This window comes from Cavia porcellus, unplaced genomic scaffold (assembly GCF_034190915.1).
Source record: "Cavia porcellus strain 051 isolate PalLab524CR breed Dunkin Hartley unplaced genomic scaffold, mCavPor4.1 scaffold_9, whole genome shotgun sequence".
In the NCBI taxonomy this organism is placed as follows: domain Eukaryota; kingdom Metazoa; phylum Chordata; class Mammalia; order Rodentia; family Caviidae; genus Cavia; species Cavia porcellus.
Window position 1 is genome coordinate 37,806,763 of NW_026947492.1, and position 18,510 is coordinate 37,825,272.

Genomic DNA, 18,510 nt, shown 5'->3' on the forward strand with positions numbered 1-18,510 from the left:
CTGAACTTAATAATTTAATTCCTTCTTTTGACTTTGAGCTTTACTTGCTCTTCTTTTTCTAGAAGTTCGAGGCACAGCATTAGATTGCCTATTTGTACTTATTTCATTTTTGTGATGTGGAAGTTTAGTGCTCTAAAGACTGCTTTCATTGTGTTTCACAGGTTCTGATAGTTTGTATTTGCATTTTCATTCGATTGTAAATATTGTCTAATTTCTTCTGTGACCTATTGGCTGTTTAGGAAAGTGTTATTTAATTTTCATATTTTTATGAGGTTCTTATGAGTTTTGTCATTAATTTCCAATTTTATTGCACTTTGATCCAGTAATATGTGTGACATTGTTTGAACTCCTTTGCTTATGAATGTTCTATGGGCTAGTATAGACCTATTTTAGAGAATGACCCATGTGCAGCTGAGAAGATTGTAAATCCTGATGATTTTGGTTGGAACACTTAGTACCCACCTACTAGGTCAATTTGTTCTCTTCTTGTTCAAGTTTTCCCCTTCTTTATGTCTTTTGATCATTCTTTATTGTCTGCAAACAGAGTAACTACATATGCTTTTTTGGGGGGGGTTCTTGTTGCATGGATTATTTTTTTAGATCCTTTGACTTTTAGTCTATCAATTTCCTTTTGAGTTAAATGTGTTTCTTGTAGAGCATATTGATGGATATTTTTTTTCTTAATTCACGCCGCCAGTCTGCTTCTTTTTATTACTGGTGAGTGGAGACCATGTACATTGATGTATGTAACTGATGTGTACTGACTTATAGCTGTCATGTCACCTTTGTGTTGTTGGTTTTCTACTTTTTCTGTAATTGTTTGCGATACTTAGTGGTTTCCTTCTATTGTTGATGTTGGAATTGTAGTTATCTTTGTCTTTTTCTAGAGTGTATTTCAGTTTTCTTGGCAATGTTGGTTTCGTGGCCATGAATTTCTTCAGTTGTTCGTTTTCATGGAAGTATCCTATTTCTCTGTCAATTTTCAGAGTTTTGCAGGGTACATCAACCTGGGTTGAAATTTGTTTTCCTTCAGGATCAGAAATAGTTCACTCCAAGCTCTTCTTGACTTGAAAATTTGTGTTGAGAAATCTACTGTAATTCTGATAGGCTTTCTTTCACAGTTGATCTGTTTCTTTTCTCTGACAGTTTTTAGTATTCTGATCTTATGTTAAACTTCTGATGTTCTAGTTATTATAGGTCTGGGTTAAGATTTATTTTGGTTATGGTTAGTTCAGGTTTGTATGCATTACTTACATGTATATCAGATGCTTTTTCCATGTCTGAAAATTTTCTGCTATTATTTCTGTAAATAGCCTTCATATATCGCTCCTGCTTTTTCACTGATACCTATGCATCTTATAATATTTTTCTTTTCATCATCTTGTGGCTGTTGAATGGTTGTTTCCTGATTCCTTGTTATTTTGAAGAGATGTTTTCTGTTATGATTGTAACCTTCCATCCTATCTTCAAGGCCTGAGAGTCGATCTTCAGTTTCATTCAGGTGGTTTTGCCTGTTTTTTAATGGAAATTTTAATTTCTAAATATTCCTTTGAATCTGTTTCATGCATTCTATTCTGACTTATATTGTTCATTCAAAGTTTCCATCATTTTCTTATGTTTTTCTATTTTTATGGAAATTTTTTTAGATCCACACAAGATTTCTTTCATAATATTTGTCATTTCATTTTGTACCTGTGAGATTATTTCTGATCTGAATTCCTTTATAGCTTGATGGAGTTGTTTCTTTACTTCAGTCGCTGTCATTTCAGGAAGTTCAGTTGTGTGATTTTCAGTGTCTTCCATTTCAGTATCTCTTGGGTTTGTTCTTTGAGGGCTGGAGGACTGAGACAGCATCTTGCTCTTTCATTTGTCATTTTCCTCTGGGATCTATGTGGCTGGCCAAGCACCTTCCCGATTTATTGCACTGGAACACTGCACTGAGCAGAGCTTCAGTCCTTTGACATCCATGTGGCTACTTGGAGCACATCCCTTTCTGTGTCACTGGAGACTTTTGCTCTGTGGCTTGTGAGGCTAGCTAAGTGTTTCCTTGATGGAAACACATATCAGTCACTGGGTTGCTCTGTGGTGCTGGGCTGGGCAGAGCTCAGATCCTCCATGCAACTAGCATGGATGCAGTCCCAGAGTCCAAATTCTGATTTCTAGTGAAGCAAAAATTTAGGTTCCTTTAATGTAGTAATAAAATAAATACCTTTTGAGGTTCAGTTCCTAATGTTGTTTTACTACATAATAAAATTTTATTGGAGAAATACATATTTTTATTAAATTACCTTTATTAAAATAGCTAGAATAAAATGCTTAATTTTGTATGTAGCAATAAAGTAATATTTCAGAAACTCAGAAGAATCTATAAGTATATTTTTATTTTAAAAATTAATAGGACTGAAAATATAGAAACAAAATGATTTTGGTTAAAATGTGTCCAAAAGTTTAAATTCTGCATTTTGAATTTAGTTCTAAGATAAATAAGTTAAAATTTGGAATTGAAAATGGAAATAGTTTTGTAAAAATTATAAAACATGCAATTGTATAATTAGTCACTATAACACATAATAAGAGAAAGTATAAGGGATAAATACAAGCTTATTAGACTATATATGAATATTAATTTAAATATTAATTTATTATTCATCTGTTAAATATTGAAAATCATGTTTAATTTCTTCAATATGAATATATTGTTTGGGATATTTTCAATGTTTTCCTGTATAAAATGTGAAGTAATTAATATCTGATTGATTATGATAATAGGAATGATATACCATAGCATTAAACAAATGAAAGCCACTATACATATATACGTGTATAGACATGCATAATTATATACATACATGTTATACAAAATTCAATTATATATTTTGTATGCAAATATCATAATTATACACATACTCATGCATAATTTGGTTTGCTTTAAATATCTACTTTTCACTGATTAGAACAAATTTTTATTTTTCATTTGTTTTCCTTAACAAATCTATAAAAAGCATAAAATAATACTCATTATAGGGGACCAAGTGATATTTTGTTATATATGTACATTTCATAATGCTAAGGTCAGATTAAACATATCTGTCTCTTCAAACTTTTATCCCTTACCATGAAACCAGTTCAACACCTTTGTTTTCCTTGCAATCCAAGGAATCTAACTTAGGACTAGAAACATCAAGCAAATCTAACCTAGCATTTTGCACATTACTATCACTGATTTATCATGCTAAATCTAGCTTTATTAAATATAAAATACATAACTATTACTTTAGTAGTCATGCTGACACTGACATTCAGCAGTACACCAGAGGTTCATACTCCTTCCTAATGACAATTCATTGCACCTTTGACCAATCTGTCTATCCCATCTTCTCCACTTCCTTCCTCAGCTTCTCATAACTACCATTCTTTCATGTTCTACATGAGTATTCTCTTTTAAATTCCAAATAGGAAAGAGATTATGTGGTATTTTTCTTTCTGTCCTGGGGTGTTTTATATAACAGAATGATCTTTTCTTCCAACTACTTTGCCACAATTGACTTCATTATTTTCTTTTTTATGGTTGAGTCATATTCCATGAAGTATATCGGTACCATATTTTCAAATATATTCATTAGTTGATCAACAGTTGAGTTTTTTTGCCTTTCCTTCCTATTGTGAATAAATCTACAATGAACATCAGAGTGCAGATATCACTTTGACATACTTATTTCCCTTCATTTGGGTATATATCAAATATTAGTGTTATAAAATGATATGTAGCTCCATTTTTAATTTTTTCAGTATCCCATACTGTTTCAGAATAGCTGTATTAATTTACCTTCCCAGAAAGTGTTTTGAGAGTTCATTACAGTACTTATCACTACTTGTTTTCAGCCCCCAAACTCTTCAATTTTTTTTTAAATTTCCACTCTTGTTGGAGTAGGGTGATTTATCAGTGTGGGTTCGATTTGTATCTCCCCAATTATACTGATACAAAGCATGTTTTCTAGCATCTGTTGATGTTCTTTAGTGCTCTTTTTAAGAAGACTTATTTGCATCTATTGCTCAATATTGGGAGGGCATGGAGGAAGTGAGATACAGTTATAATATGTAACCTAGGCTAGCCTTGAACTCACTATGTAACACGCCTGGTCTTGAACTCACAGTGATCTCAAATTCTGGGATTACTGCTTCTATTGCCCAATGATTAACTGAATTATTTTTGCAACTGAATTTTTGAGTTTCATGTGAATTTTGAATATTAACCTATTGATAAAACTTGCAGTTTGTGAATATTTTATTCTGTTTATATGTGTTTCCTTTGCTTTTCTGCTTCTTTTTGTGGAAGGACTTCCATTTATCATTTCCCTTTCTGTACAGAAACTTTGTAGTTTAATATAATCTTATTTCTATTTTTTTTTTTTACTTTTGTTGTCCATACTTTTAGAAACTTGTCCAAAATAATCTTGCCTATCACAATGCTATGGAACATTTTCCTAAAGTTTTGTTCTAGAAATTATATATTTTCACAGATTTAATGCAATCCCAGTCAAAATACTATTAACATACCTCGCAGATCTAGAGAAAACACTCCTAAAATTCATTTGGAAACAGAAGAAATCTAGAATAGCAAAGACAATTCTGGGCAACAAAGACAAGGCAGGAGGCATCTCAATTCCTGACTTGAAACTATACTACAAAGCCACAGTGATAAAATCAGCCTGGTAATTGAGGATCAATGGAACAGTCTAGAAGATGCAAACACAACTACAAAGACACTCAGCCACCTGATGTTTGACAAAGGGGCTAAACATGTTCACTGGAAGACTAACAGCCTGTTTAATACATGGTGTTTGAAAAATTGGCTCTCCACATGCCAAAGACTGAAACTAGATCTATGCCTATCACCATGCACAAAATTAAATTCTAAATAGATCAAAGATCTAATATTAAAACAGAAACACTAAATCTACTAGAAGACAAGGTAGACAGAAGCCTTAGAGACATAAGGGTAAACAGAAAATTCATGAATAAAATGCAAACTGTATGGGAAACACTTCAAATAATCAACAACTAGGATCTCATATTACTGAAAAGTTTCTGCACTTCAAAAGAAATTACCAACAGAGTGAAAATGAAACCCACAGAATGGGAAAGAATTTTATCCAGCAACCCCTCTGTCCTGGTTTATGTAGGTGGCCCCCAGGCCTCATGCATTTACATTATGCATCTGTGATTGGTTTATTGTATAATTCTTGGATTGATGGAGTCAGTGCTACACCTACATGGGGGGGGGGGACCAGGATGTGATGTAATGGCAGGAAGAAGCTGTTTCTTCCTCTTTTGCCAGTTTCTGCCTTGCTGTTTGCAGCTGCCATGAACTGTGGCCCTGCCATGCCATCCTGCCTTGGAGCCAACTGAGTATGGACTGAAACCTCCAAAAATCTGTAAGAAATAAACCTTTCCTGTCCCGACTTTGGGTCTCAGGTACTTTGTCTCAACGACAAGTAAAAAGTAACTAAGAAACCCTCAGACAAAAGACTTATATCAATAAAATATAAACAATTGAAAAACATCAAGTCTCCCAAATTCAAAGACCCTCTTCAAAAATGGGCATCAGAGATTAACACACAGTTCTCAGATGAAAATACACAAATAGCAAATAAATACATGAAGGAATGTTCACCATCATTGGTCAATCAAGAAATGCAAATTAAAACAGAATTGAGATTTCATCTCACTCTGGAAAGAACAGTTGCCATCAAGAAATCAACTGATAATAAATGTTGGCAAGGCTGTGAGGAAAAAGAAACACTGCTCCACTGTTGGTGGGAGTGTAAACTGGTGCAACCACTATGGAAATCAGTATGGAGAATTCTCAGAAGATTAGAATTGGAAGTTCCATTCAACCCAGCTCTTCCCATCCTAGGTATTTTCCCAGAAGCTGAAAAGGTCATGTCATAGTGATACATGTGCACCCATGTTCATAGCAGCACAATTTGTAATAGATAAATCTTGGAAACAACCAAGATGCCTATCAACCACAGAGTGGATGAAAAAGATGTGGTATTTTAATACAATGGAATGTTACTCAGCTATAAAAAGGGATGATCTTTGAAGCCTTCATAGGTAAACGGAGAGAACTTGAGACTATCCTCATTGGTGAAATAAATAACAATCATATTTATAAGTACCACATTGTGTCTCTAGTGTAAAAAGTAGTAAGAACTCTAGAAGTAACAAAATCCAATTGGTATTGTAAAATAAGGAGGAAAAGAAAGTGCTCTAAAAGATATAACTGTATGAATTGTAGGACTGATAACCATATTACTAGGTTTTTGTTGGACTGTTTGCAGTCTCACTGTTTGCCCACTTTGTGTGCTTTACTTTTATAAATTGAACAACTATTTCTAAGAGGACAATATGTAATTTATCAATTAGTGATTTCTTACTGTATCATTTCTACTCTTTTTATGTTTTTTCTCTTAAATAAAATTAAGAAAAAGAAATCACATATTTTCATTCCTCAAAGTTAAGTATTTAGTTTATGCAGCTTTTTCATTACTTGCAAGCAATTGGTTGCTATTTCATTCTTCCTTATGTGGATATACAATTTTCCTAGCACTTTATTGAAAGAGTATCATTTCTGCAGCATGTGTTCTTACCAGCTGACTATAAATAACTGGTGTGTGTGTCTGTATTTATGCCAATGCTATATCATTTTGTTGAGCTTTACTATATATATTAAAGACATACAGGGTAATGCTTCCTGTTAATAGTGGGCTTGTTTAGCTATTATCAAGATTTTTGTGGTTTCCTAGAAATTTTATAATAGTTATTTCTCTAGTCCTTTGAAAAAAGTCATTTCATGAGGAGTTTCATTGTATCTATTCACTATTTCTGAATTTTAAAAACATTGCAGATTTTCTATGTTTAATTTGTAACCTGCAACTTTAATAATTTTATTAGTTCTCATAATATTTGCACAGATTTCTTGGGGTTCCCATATATAGGAACACATCATCTGCCAGCAGTGACAATTTCACATCGACTTTTCCAATTGAGGTGTCTTTTTTTTTCCCTTGCCTTGTCATTCTTGTAGAATTATTTTGATTGAATTCTTTTCTCAATATTTTCAATTAGTTTAAGAAGTTCTACTGATGATCTGTCTATTGTTGAAACTGAGGTCTTAAAAAACCCCTAGTATTCTTTTAATTTTATCTTATGTCTATTAATATTTGTCTTATACATTTGGGTCTCAAGTGTATGCATGTAAAATTGTTACTGCCTCTTACTGAATTAATGACTTTCCTTTCCCCCTATTAAAACATTTTAGATTTAAAAGAATTACTTAAGTACAGGAACTCATGCTCTCTTTTGAATTTTAGGATTCTGTTTCCATGGAGAGTCTTATTTTCTCTCTTTATTTTCATCCTACTTATGTCCTTAGAAGTGAAATGGATTTCTTGCAAGCAGCATATAAGTAAGTCATCGTTTTATTTTTAGCCAAACTTTTTTAATAGGAAGGTTTTGTTGCATTACATTTAAGAGGTAAGTTCTTACTGCTGCCATTTTCCAATTTCCTTTCCAGTTTCATTTCAGTCACTTTTTGTTGTTGTTGTTTTCTTTGGTTAGTGTTCTTTTGTTGTTATTCTAGTGGTATTTTTTATTTTTTACTAGTTGTTTTTTATTTCTTGTACAGTTTTGTATTTGTTATACCTTTATAATAACATCTTTTGATTATTTCAAGATATACCGACATGATAACAGCATAATTTTATCATAAACGAGAGAAAAGAGAGAGAAGAAATATACTAAGAAAAGCCAACACTTTACACATTCCTACATTTCTAATTTTTTATGTTTTTCAATTTTGCTTATTGATTAACTTATTAATGTGGCTATTATTTTAAGTCTTCACACCAAAAATCTGAAGTTGTTATCCAATATTTGTATAATAATAGAACTTCATGAAATTTTTTATGTAGTTACTTTTCTCAGTGGGTTTTATATCTTTTATGCATTCTAATTAATGTCCTTCTCTTTTCAGTTTGAAAAGTTCTCATTAACATTCCTTGTAACCCAGGTCTGGTGGCTTTATATTCTCTCAGCTGTCCCATTTCTAGAAGTGACTTTGTCTCTCCTTTATGTATGAAAGATTGCTATTCTGTCTGAGTATAGTGCTCTTGGTTAGAAGTTCCTTACCCTCTTTAGAAATTTCTGGTACTCTATCTTGGCTTGTAAAATTTCTACTGATATGTCTGCTATCAGGATATTTGGTACACATTCCCATGTTATGTCTATCTTTCCTCTTGTAGCCTTGAAAATCTTCCATTTATCAATCGCCTTTAAGCTTTATTACACAATTTATTTGGGTAGACTGTGTGAATTAAATCTCATTGATGACTTTTGACCTTCACGTACCTGGATGATTATTTTTCTGCTATAAGGTTATAATTTCTTTGAACAAGCTTCTATCATTTTGAATCTGTATTATTTTAATCTATTTGCTAAGCCTTTTCCATGACCTTCTTAACTTTGACAACCAAATTATTTACTATGATAATGGTGTCCCAAAATTCCCAAGAGCTTTCTTTATTTCTCTTGTTTTCTCTACTTATTATGTATTATCAAATATATTGTCTTTTAAATCAATAATTCTCTGATGGTGATCCACCTGTATTTTTAATTTTGCTTAGTGAATTTAAATGTTCAAGGACTTCAGTTTGAATTTTTAAATTTCTAAACCCTCCTTATTAATTTTTTCTGTTAATTATTGAATCATTTATCTGTTCCTTTTTAAGATCACTATGTATCTGGTGGTTTACTTTATCCATCCAAATGTCCACTCCTGCTGGTTAATATAGGGGCAATCTTTAATGCTTTATTGTGACCACTACATGGATTCATAGTTCCCTGAAAGGACACGACGACTTCTTACTTCACTTGCACATCAAGGGGTTAGATATTTCTTTGAGTCTTCATGGTCGAATTTAGTTTACATATATTTCTTTAGATATTTTAAAACGTTATTTATTTTCTTTAAGACTATAGCTACTTTTGATATTGCTAGCAAATAGAAAATAGGTGCCTTAAATCCAAGTTTGCTCAAGTTTTCTATTGGTGTCTTTTCTGTGTTTCAGTGGTAGTGGTCTATAATAGCATAGGCCCAGCCCAAATTTACAGTTGGTATGTTATTCAGAATGACAAAGAAGAATAACTAAAGTGTATAGTGCGTGCCTGAAACCCTCTTCCTGAGTTGAATGTAGTCTCAATGATTCACCTAATGTTACTGACTTATTGTTGGTCACTCAAATTTTGCTCAGTTCTAGGTAGAGTCATTGTGGAGGGACTAGCCCTCCACAACATTGGATCACATCAAGACCACAGCACACGAACAACTCAGAATGGAATAGTACTAAGGTCCACATTGCTAGGTTAATAAAGTAATAGGGCATAATTGGCAGGAATAAGCAGGTACAGGTGTCATGGGGCTGTGTTTGATTTTCCCACATGAAAGGCCTTATACTAAGATTCAAACTTAAGGCTTCTATTTCATTCCTTCCTCTAGTTGGTAAGCATGTCTTTGCTAGGTACTTTGATTTAAGGAGACGTGATATTGGCAAGTGTTCCCTTCATGTTGTTTTCAATGTAACTTTTCTCATTCTCTATTAAAGACACACATTAGGGACTATTTCCTGGCTTCTTTACCTCTGACAGAGGTAGTTTGGTTCATAAATAGTTGTTTAACTAGGTGTACTTGTATGGAGATTATCTTAGTTGATATATACCTCTCATTTCTTTGTTATGATTTTTTTCAAATATTAAAAAAACAATCACAATAGGCATATACAAAGGTATCCAAAAAATCTAATATTAATTGCATATAACCAGTGTCATATGCATTTAAATTATTTTAATGCTTGTATAATGATAACAATTACAATATTTAAAATATACTTTTGTAGTAATGTATAATATATAGAAAAATCAAAAGTTAATAAAGATTGTTCTTGTTCAATATAGATTGCTCTTGTTAATATGCTGTGTTTGTTCAGCCACCTATTAATATTTTATGGTAGCACAGAATAATTCTTAAAGTTAATAGGCATGCATATGACTAGTTATATATCTACTTTACTTTTTCTGGAGTACATCTAGGAAAGCACATTGTGTTTGACATCATTTCACATTGAATTCATCTTGAATGTGACAGTTTTAAAATTTCCTTATTCGCACAAATCAGGTAATTAGTAGTGTTTCTCTTTTTTAATGTGTCTGTTTTCCTCAAGATTAAAATGACACTACTTGTTTTTAAAAGTAATACCAGAGATAAACTGTATTTTTTTCCACATAATATCAAAAGCATGCATTATGATGTGCTCTAAGCTGTTGATGTGAAAGTTAAGCACCCGGCACCAGTGGTGGTAGATTTCCCCACTGCAATCCTCTTTTCCCTGTTTCTGTTCACTGTTTAAATATAGTCACTAGTACAGATGAACTTAAGGAGTGTAGAGTTCTGCTTGCCCTCCGTGAGCACAGAGGATCTACACCTGTGGTTTGGAATCACTCTGCCTGAAATATATGACTCTTTATTTATTTACTTATCACAATCAGACTCATATTTATTTTTAATTTTGGTTTATAACAATAATTTATTTTGTTGGCCACATTCTTCTAGTTGTAGGCAATCGGTGTTCTTTTGGTTAATTCCTTTATCCATGTGCCATACCTCTAATAAACTGCTTGTTAAGGTTTCAGTAACTTCATTACTTTCTGCTGGTATGACATGCTGCAAAAAAAGGAAGTAAGATATACATATTACAACTTCTCACAAGAATGTAAACATTATATAATGAAAACATGTATTAATAAAAAATGTATCTCCTATAATTGTTTTACACCTGTTATAGATCAAGAAATTATTGTTCTTTTGTTGAAGAATAGCTGTGGATATCAAAATCTATGTCATGTGTGTATTCGTTAGTACTATGTTATTGCTTTGAAATTTGCTCATCTGACAGAATAATAAAATAGGCGTATGTATACTAATAATATTTGTGTGTATATATATATATATATATATATATACCTATCTACATTCTTATATGTGACCATTTGTGTCTACACTATATCTGTGTATCTGAGTATATTGCATTATTATATGGATTATTTGGTTTTCCATAATTCTTTCTCTTTCTCTATCTCTCTGTCTCTCTCTCTCTCTCTTTTGTACCAGGGATTGAATTCATGACCTTGTGTTTGCCGAGTAGGCACTCACACTGCTGAGCTAAACCCAGGCCCCAGTATTCTCTCACTTATCTGTAAACTCCCTACCTCCATTATAGAGAAGGCTGGCTTCCATCATTTGCTGTTACTTGATTAACTTTAGTATAAAACAAAATAGTACAAGAATTATTAAGCTTTAATTACATATGTGTGGGGAGCAATAGTAGTAGATGTTTTTTATATTCTTGTATTCTGTACTTATTCTTACAGTCCTCACTCATTTCCAAAGTTACTGAGGTTAGTACTTCTGCATCATCTTCAGAGAAACTGTTTCATTATTCATAGTACAATTACCTTTTTTGTTACCGATGTTGTTGCCATTACAGTTGTCATTAAATTCTAGGATCCTTCTGTCAACTACATCATTTTTTCTTTCCAAATATACATTCAGATTAATCCTTTGTATATAAAGTCCTGCAAATTTTATTACATAATCATGTAGTCACCATTACAATGTCATAAAAATAGTTTTACTCCCCTAAAAATATGTCAGTTGATTTACCTTGTAATCCTCCTATGTTCCTTTGAAACCTTGGAACCAACCCAGCTTTGTAGTGTTTGTTTTAGTTTGCTGTTTCCAAAGTACCATATAATTTGGATCATAATATAGTACACAGCACTTTTGACTGCCTTCTTTTGACAATATTCATTTAAATTTCATTCATTTTTTTCTCATACATAGTTCATATATATAATTATAAATAATATTACATCATATGGATGCATCATAATCTGTGGGCTACTCACTCAGAGATGTGTTTCTTATTGTTTCCAAATTTTACCAGTTATATATAAAACTTCCCTTTGCAAATCATTTGAGTAAATACTATGTAGTACAATTTTAGTGTCATACGGTAAGACTGTCTTTAGTTTCTAAAAACCTTCACATTGTTTTCCAAAGTGACTATGACATATTACATTTTCATAAGCAATGAGACATTGTGTTGCTCTTCTTTCTCGCCAGTAAATAGCAGTAAAATGTATTTGATTTTATCCATTTTCATAAGTATTAGAACTAATTGTTATAATTTGCAATTCACTACGATCAAATGATATTGAACAACATGTTTATGGACCAATTGTATATATCTGTGGGGAGTTATGTGTTCAGATTTTTGTCTGTTTCTCAATACGATTGTTCACTTTGTTATTCTTAAGTTTTGAGAGTTATTTGTTCATTATAGATAACTTCACTTTAGAGGTTGTGTCCTTTGCTTTTCTTTTAAACTTGTGTTCTCGCTTTCTTCATGTAAGTAAATTGGTTGAATTTCCTGTAAAGTGAAGTTCTTTGTGAAGGAAATTATTTCAACTGAAATGGCTTTAAACATTTTCCAAGTTCATATTTCTCCATTAAAATTGATGCAAATCACTATATGTAAATTTTTCATAATATATTTAAGAAAAGTACATCATATTTAAGGCAAATAATTTTAATTTATGCCCCTGAGTTCTGACTTGGAGTTATAGGTACAGGAAATAAATTATTGGTACCTTGGTAAGGGAGACAGTAAATTGGAGAGGTGATAGATGTCAATTAGCTTTGATTTGTTATTAAAATATTCACAAGAACTTTAGTGAGAAAAGTATAAAATGATAATAAACCCTGAAATTTTCATGATTTTATTATTAGCAAATTACCATTTTATAGTTTTTCTTCAATTTTAGAACATTTTCAGTCCATATAATTTTGAATTTTGCTTCTCCATCATTCTCTTTGCTTTTTCTAAATACATTAGACCCTTGGTAGAGATCTGATTTCTTATTGAAAAATTATTTAATTCTTGTCTTTTTGTATTTCACTATATTTGGATTAAAACTATATATTTCATAAGAAGTACATCCCCCCTCCCATGTATTCCAAATGCCTAGACCAGCAGTTGACACACTGCCAGTACTCCATGAATTTGTGCTATGTGAAAATAAAATTCCTCCTATTGTATTCCTTTGACTTTTTGATAATAGCCTTGTAAATGTAAAGCAGAAAATACAGACTTATGGTTAAGCATGTGGACTCTGGATCCAGAATAACTTAGTCAGAATATAGATTTATTTTATTTTAATTTTATAGTATTAGCTTCAAAAAGCAAATAATACAGATCTGTTATAATGATTAAATAAGTTAATGAGTAACGTGCTTAAACATTGGTATGTAACAGGGACTTTGTGTCAGGGACGACTGTGCCAATTTCCTATTAACTTGTCTCACTCAGTTCTCTCAGCTAGCCCATTCATTACCTGTAGAATTTTAGTGATTGTATTTTATACTTCCAATGTTATTATTGTTTTGTCCAATTATTAGCTAAATGTTAGTTACTAGGCTCACATAAAGTAATACTGTATTAACAAGATTCCATAAATCTTATAGACCTAGAGAAATCACTCCTAAGGTTCATCTGGAACCAGAAGAGAGCTAGAATATCACAGGCAATTTTAAGCAACAAAGGCAAGGCAGGAGGCATCACAATCCCTGACTTGAAGCTATACTACAAAGCAACAGTAGTAAAATCAACACGGTACTGGAATCAAAACAGAGCAGAGGATCAATGGAATAGATTAGAAGATACAAACACAACTATAAATACACTCAACCACCTTATCTTCGATAAAGGAGCTAAGCAGGTTCACTGGAAGAACAGCAGTTTTTTTAATAAATGGTGTTGGAAAAACTGGCTCTACATTTGCCAAAAACTAAAACTCGACCCAAGCCTATCACCATGTACTAAATTAAAATCTAAATGGATTAAATATCTGAATATTAAAACAGAAACACTAAATCTATTGGAAGACAAATTAGGTAGAAACCTTGAAGACATAGGGGTAGGTAGAGAATTCATGAACAGGACTCAAACTGCACCGGAAATGCTTCCCAGAATCAATAACTGGGACCACCTCTTATTAAAAAGTTTCTGTAAGTCAAAAAAAAAAAAAAAATCTCCAGCATAGTGAAAAGAAAACCCACAAATTGGGAAAAGATCTTAGTGAACTCCCCCTCAGACAAAGGACTTTTGTCTAAAATATATAAAGAATTTTAAAAAATCAGACCCCCAAAATTCAAAGACCCAATCCAAAAATGGGCATCTGAGAACAACACACACTTCTCAGAGGAAGAAATACAAATGGAAAATAAATACATGAAAAAATGTTCATCATCATTGGTCATTAGACAAATACAAATTAAAACCACACTGAGATATCATCTCACTCCTGAAAGGATGGCCAGGATCAAGAAGACCAACAACAAGTCCTGGAGAGGCTGTGGGGAAAAAGGAACTCTCCTACACTGTTGGTGGGAGTGTAGACTGGTTCAACCTTTGTGGAGGTCAGTCTGGAGATTTCTTAAAAAGCTGGGATTGGAAGTCCCATTTGTTCCAGCTATTCCACTTCTAGGCATCTTCCCAGAAGAACTGAAAGCATCATATCAAAGTGATATATGCGCACCTATGTTTATAGCAGCACAATTTGTAATTTCCAGATCATGGAAACAACCCAAATGTCCATCAACCAAGGAATGGATAAAAAAGCTGTGGTACTTCTATGTAATGGAGTACTACTCAGCTATAAAGAAGTATCACATTGAGGTATTTATCAATAAATGGGCGCAGCTTGAAGCTATACTCATAAGTGAACTAAATCAAACTCGCATCTGTGAACTCCAAATAGTTTCCCTAGTGTAGGAAATGAATCAAATATATAAAAGTACGTGATAACCATGATTCCCCATTATATGGCCTTGAAGCCTTATAAAATTTTCACTCATTAATTGGAATGGCTTCATTCTGGGCTGTTTGACATCATGGCCGGTGATGCAATGAGCAGCCACTTTGAAGAAAATAAGACATAATAACAGCTAGTGCCGATTTAATAACATCTTGTCTTAAAGTCACACCAAACTATGGTTCTTCTGTCTCCATTGATTTTATCATGTTGTAACTTGCTGGATTTTATTGTATGTGCTAGTATAAACAAAAATTGTTATAGGCAAAGAGATAATATTGAAACCATTGATCATTTTTTCTGTCAGCTGGTTCTAAATACTCTACAATGCTTTCATCCACTTGAATTGTGTTACACAGTCTTGATATGTTTGATGCTATAGCATATGAAGTTATATTCAAATATTTCAAAGAAAAAGACACTATGGTAACTACTATTAAGTCGGGTTATTTGGTGGTGAAGCACTAGGTTGCTGAAAGTGTTATGCTTTAACCTGTATTGTTATGTTGTTATGCCCCCTTTTCTCTCATCCTCTCCCTTATTCATTAAAAAATTATTTAATTTTTTAAAAAAATATATCAACCAATAAAAATGCTCTTGGATCTGTAGAGAAAAAGAAACCCTTTACAACTGTTGGTTAGAGAGTAGACTAGTACAAACACTGTGGAAATCAGTGTGGAGATTCCTCAAATAATTAGGATTAGAGGTCCCATTCAACCCAGGTATTCCCCTTCTGTGTATCTTCCCAGAAGGATTGAAAAACATCACAACACAGTGACATGTGTGAAACCATAAGGTTCAAAATATACAACAGTCACTGTGAAATGGGAGGAAACTGTTCAATAAAAAGAAGAAACTAAGATAGGGGAAAAGAGAAAGGATAGAAGGGAAAAGAAAAAAATGCAAGTTAGTTATATCATTAGTGTCACTTAGTTCACTGAATAGGAAAGGTTGTGCTAATATTGATTGAAGAAATTTTTATGCCCATATTTTGTACTTGAGTGACCAAAGATAACGATGTATAATTTATCAACAATTGTTACTTTTTCATTATTTTGTTGTGAAAATTTGTTTTACCTTTTCTTCTTAATATTAACAAATAAAGTAATTTATAAAAAAAAAAAAGATTCCATAAGTCTTTATTTCAGGTGTGGTTTGATAGTTCATCTTAGTTTGATATTCCTTGCTAAAAACAAGGATATATTACAATTTATCCATCCCAGTATTTGTATGATTTGGCACTTCAACATTTTTGTAACTAAGGGCTTTACTTTATAAGTCTGTATTCTTGAATTATTTCTGTAAATGCCTAACTTAATTCTTTTAAAATTTAAAGGCAATTATCTAAAAGGTCTTCACACTTTTACCTTTGTCATATTACTAATTTCATGGGCATTTCAGTTATATTTAATTTTCTTTTTAATTATTCCTTAAAGTTCTTTTTTGTGATCTTCTGAATTACCAACATTTTCTTACATGTGTATCATGTCTAGAAGAGTATTTCAAAGCCTTTGGAATATGTGATGTTAATATAGCTGTACACTAGTAAATTCATTTTAATAGAGATGATATTAGCATGAACTTTTAATTGTGTGTAAGACAACAGATATCTCTACTATGCCTCAGCTACGGGGCAATGTCTTAACTACAACTTAGGCAAGCAGGTGAGGTGTTCTACACAGCATTGTCCGCCTCGAACTCTGCCTAATGGACATGCAGCATGAAAACTTCAATCTTTCACAATAGGAAGATGGAAATGGGTCGTTTTTTGTCCTCAGCTCCCTGCAGTTAACTTTGTCAGCTCCAGGAAGTCTTCTCTGTATTTATTTTTTCTAATCATAGGGTAAGTGTTAGAACAGAGCCATACTTACCATTATTTTCATACTGTATGTTAAAGATTTCTTTCCTTTCAGGAGAAATTTTCAATATCTAATATGTCTAGAATCTGGACCATTTTTAAAATTTTCTCCTTTTATGAAAACAGCTTGGCTTTTGGAACAAAAATTTTAAAATAGCAACAAGACTCAATTTGTACATCTATCACAATATATCCTGCTTTAATTCTAAATTTAAATTCTTTTTCAAGGGGAAATGTTATTGATTTTTACCCTTATTTATGTTAAGTAGATTATAATTTTTTTTGTTTTTTTCCTTTTTATCGGTACTAGGGATCGAACTCACGACTGCCTGTTTGCAAGGCAGGCACTTATGCCGCTGAGCTAAATCCCCAGCCCCCTAGATTATAATTTTTACTACATGTGAAGAATTAGAATATTGAAGAGAGACAATAGCAATAACATCAACAGTTTGAACTATAGTATACACCTCCTTAAATATTTGCCCTTTCATATTTGATAAAGAGAATGCAACAGCATTTCTCAGCTGTTAAAAACTGATTCATGTTATTCATTTGTGAATTCATTAGCTATTCAAAGTTTATAATTTTCTTAGATCACAATGTAATTTATGTCAAGAATTGCATATGATATGATCTAACTTCTCTCTAGAGCCAAACTTAAATTGCTTGGATATTTATAATTCTTTCAAAATGGTAGACATAGTTCAAAGCTTCAACATTTATTCATTCATTATATCCAGTAAGATTGATTTTAAAAATGTTCATAGCCTTTATTAGTCCTATTCAGTAATACAGGCTGCACTTAATTTTAATGAATTTTAATTATAAATAATAAAGTATTTATATAAATACCATAATCATTTCTTCAGAATTTATAGACCCAGTGTCATGACTTCTAAATCCTTAGCCACATATAAAGATATAAACAAATCACGTATGTATGTATGTATCTATCCATATGTTTCTATATGTAGCATCAGGTGTCATTACACAGTGCAGATACATTGTGAGAATGTTAAATAATTTTTCTCTTGTAAATGTTGTGCAGTGCAGTACAACAAATCTAGATGGTATAGCCCTACACAGACATAACCTTTAGAGTATATTATAACATTCTGAGTGTTAACCTGAGACATAACCTGTAGAGTACAACATTCTGTGTGTATAAACACATAGCGTACTATTCTCTGAATGCTAACTTACAATTATAACACAGTGGTATTAGTGCATCCAAATATATCTAAATCTTGAAAAATACAGTAAAAATATGGTACAGAATATTTTTTAAAAAATGTACCCAAATAGAGATTTATCCTCAGTGAAGCTCACAGAGCTACAAGTGTATCTGGGTGACTCAGTGTCTGAGTAAGCGGTGAGTGACTCTAAAGGCCTGGGAAATTAGTACACTTGTGTAGACTTTATCATCACTGTCCACACACTATGAAACTTTATAAAAGGTTTTCTTTCTTCAATGTTAAAGTAACAGTTTTTTTCTTTATAACGCTTCCTTACTTGTAAACTAAAGTATATATTCCTGTATGCTTTTCAGACTTTTTGATGTTTTTAAAGTTTTGATCATCTTCTTAGGCTTAGGAATCCCTCTTAGGCTCTCTAACACCTTCCAATAAGAAATATATCTGAAGACTGACAGCTGTGCTTTG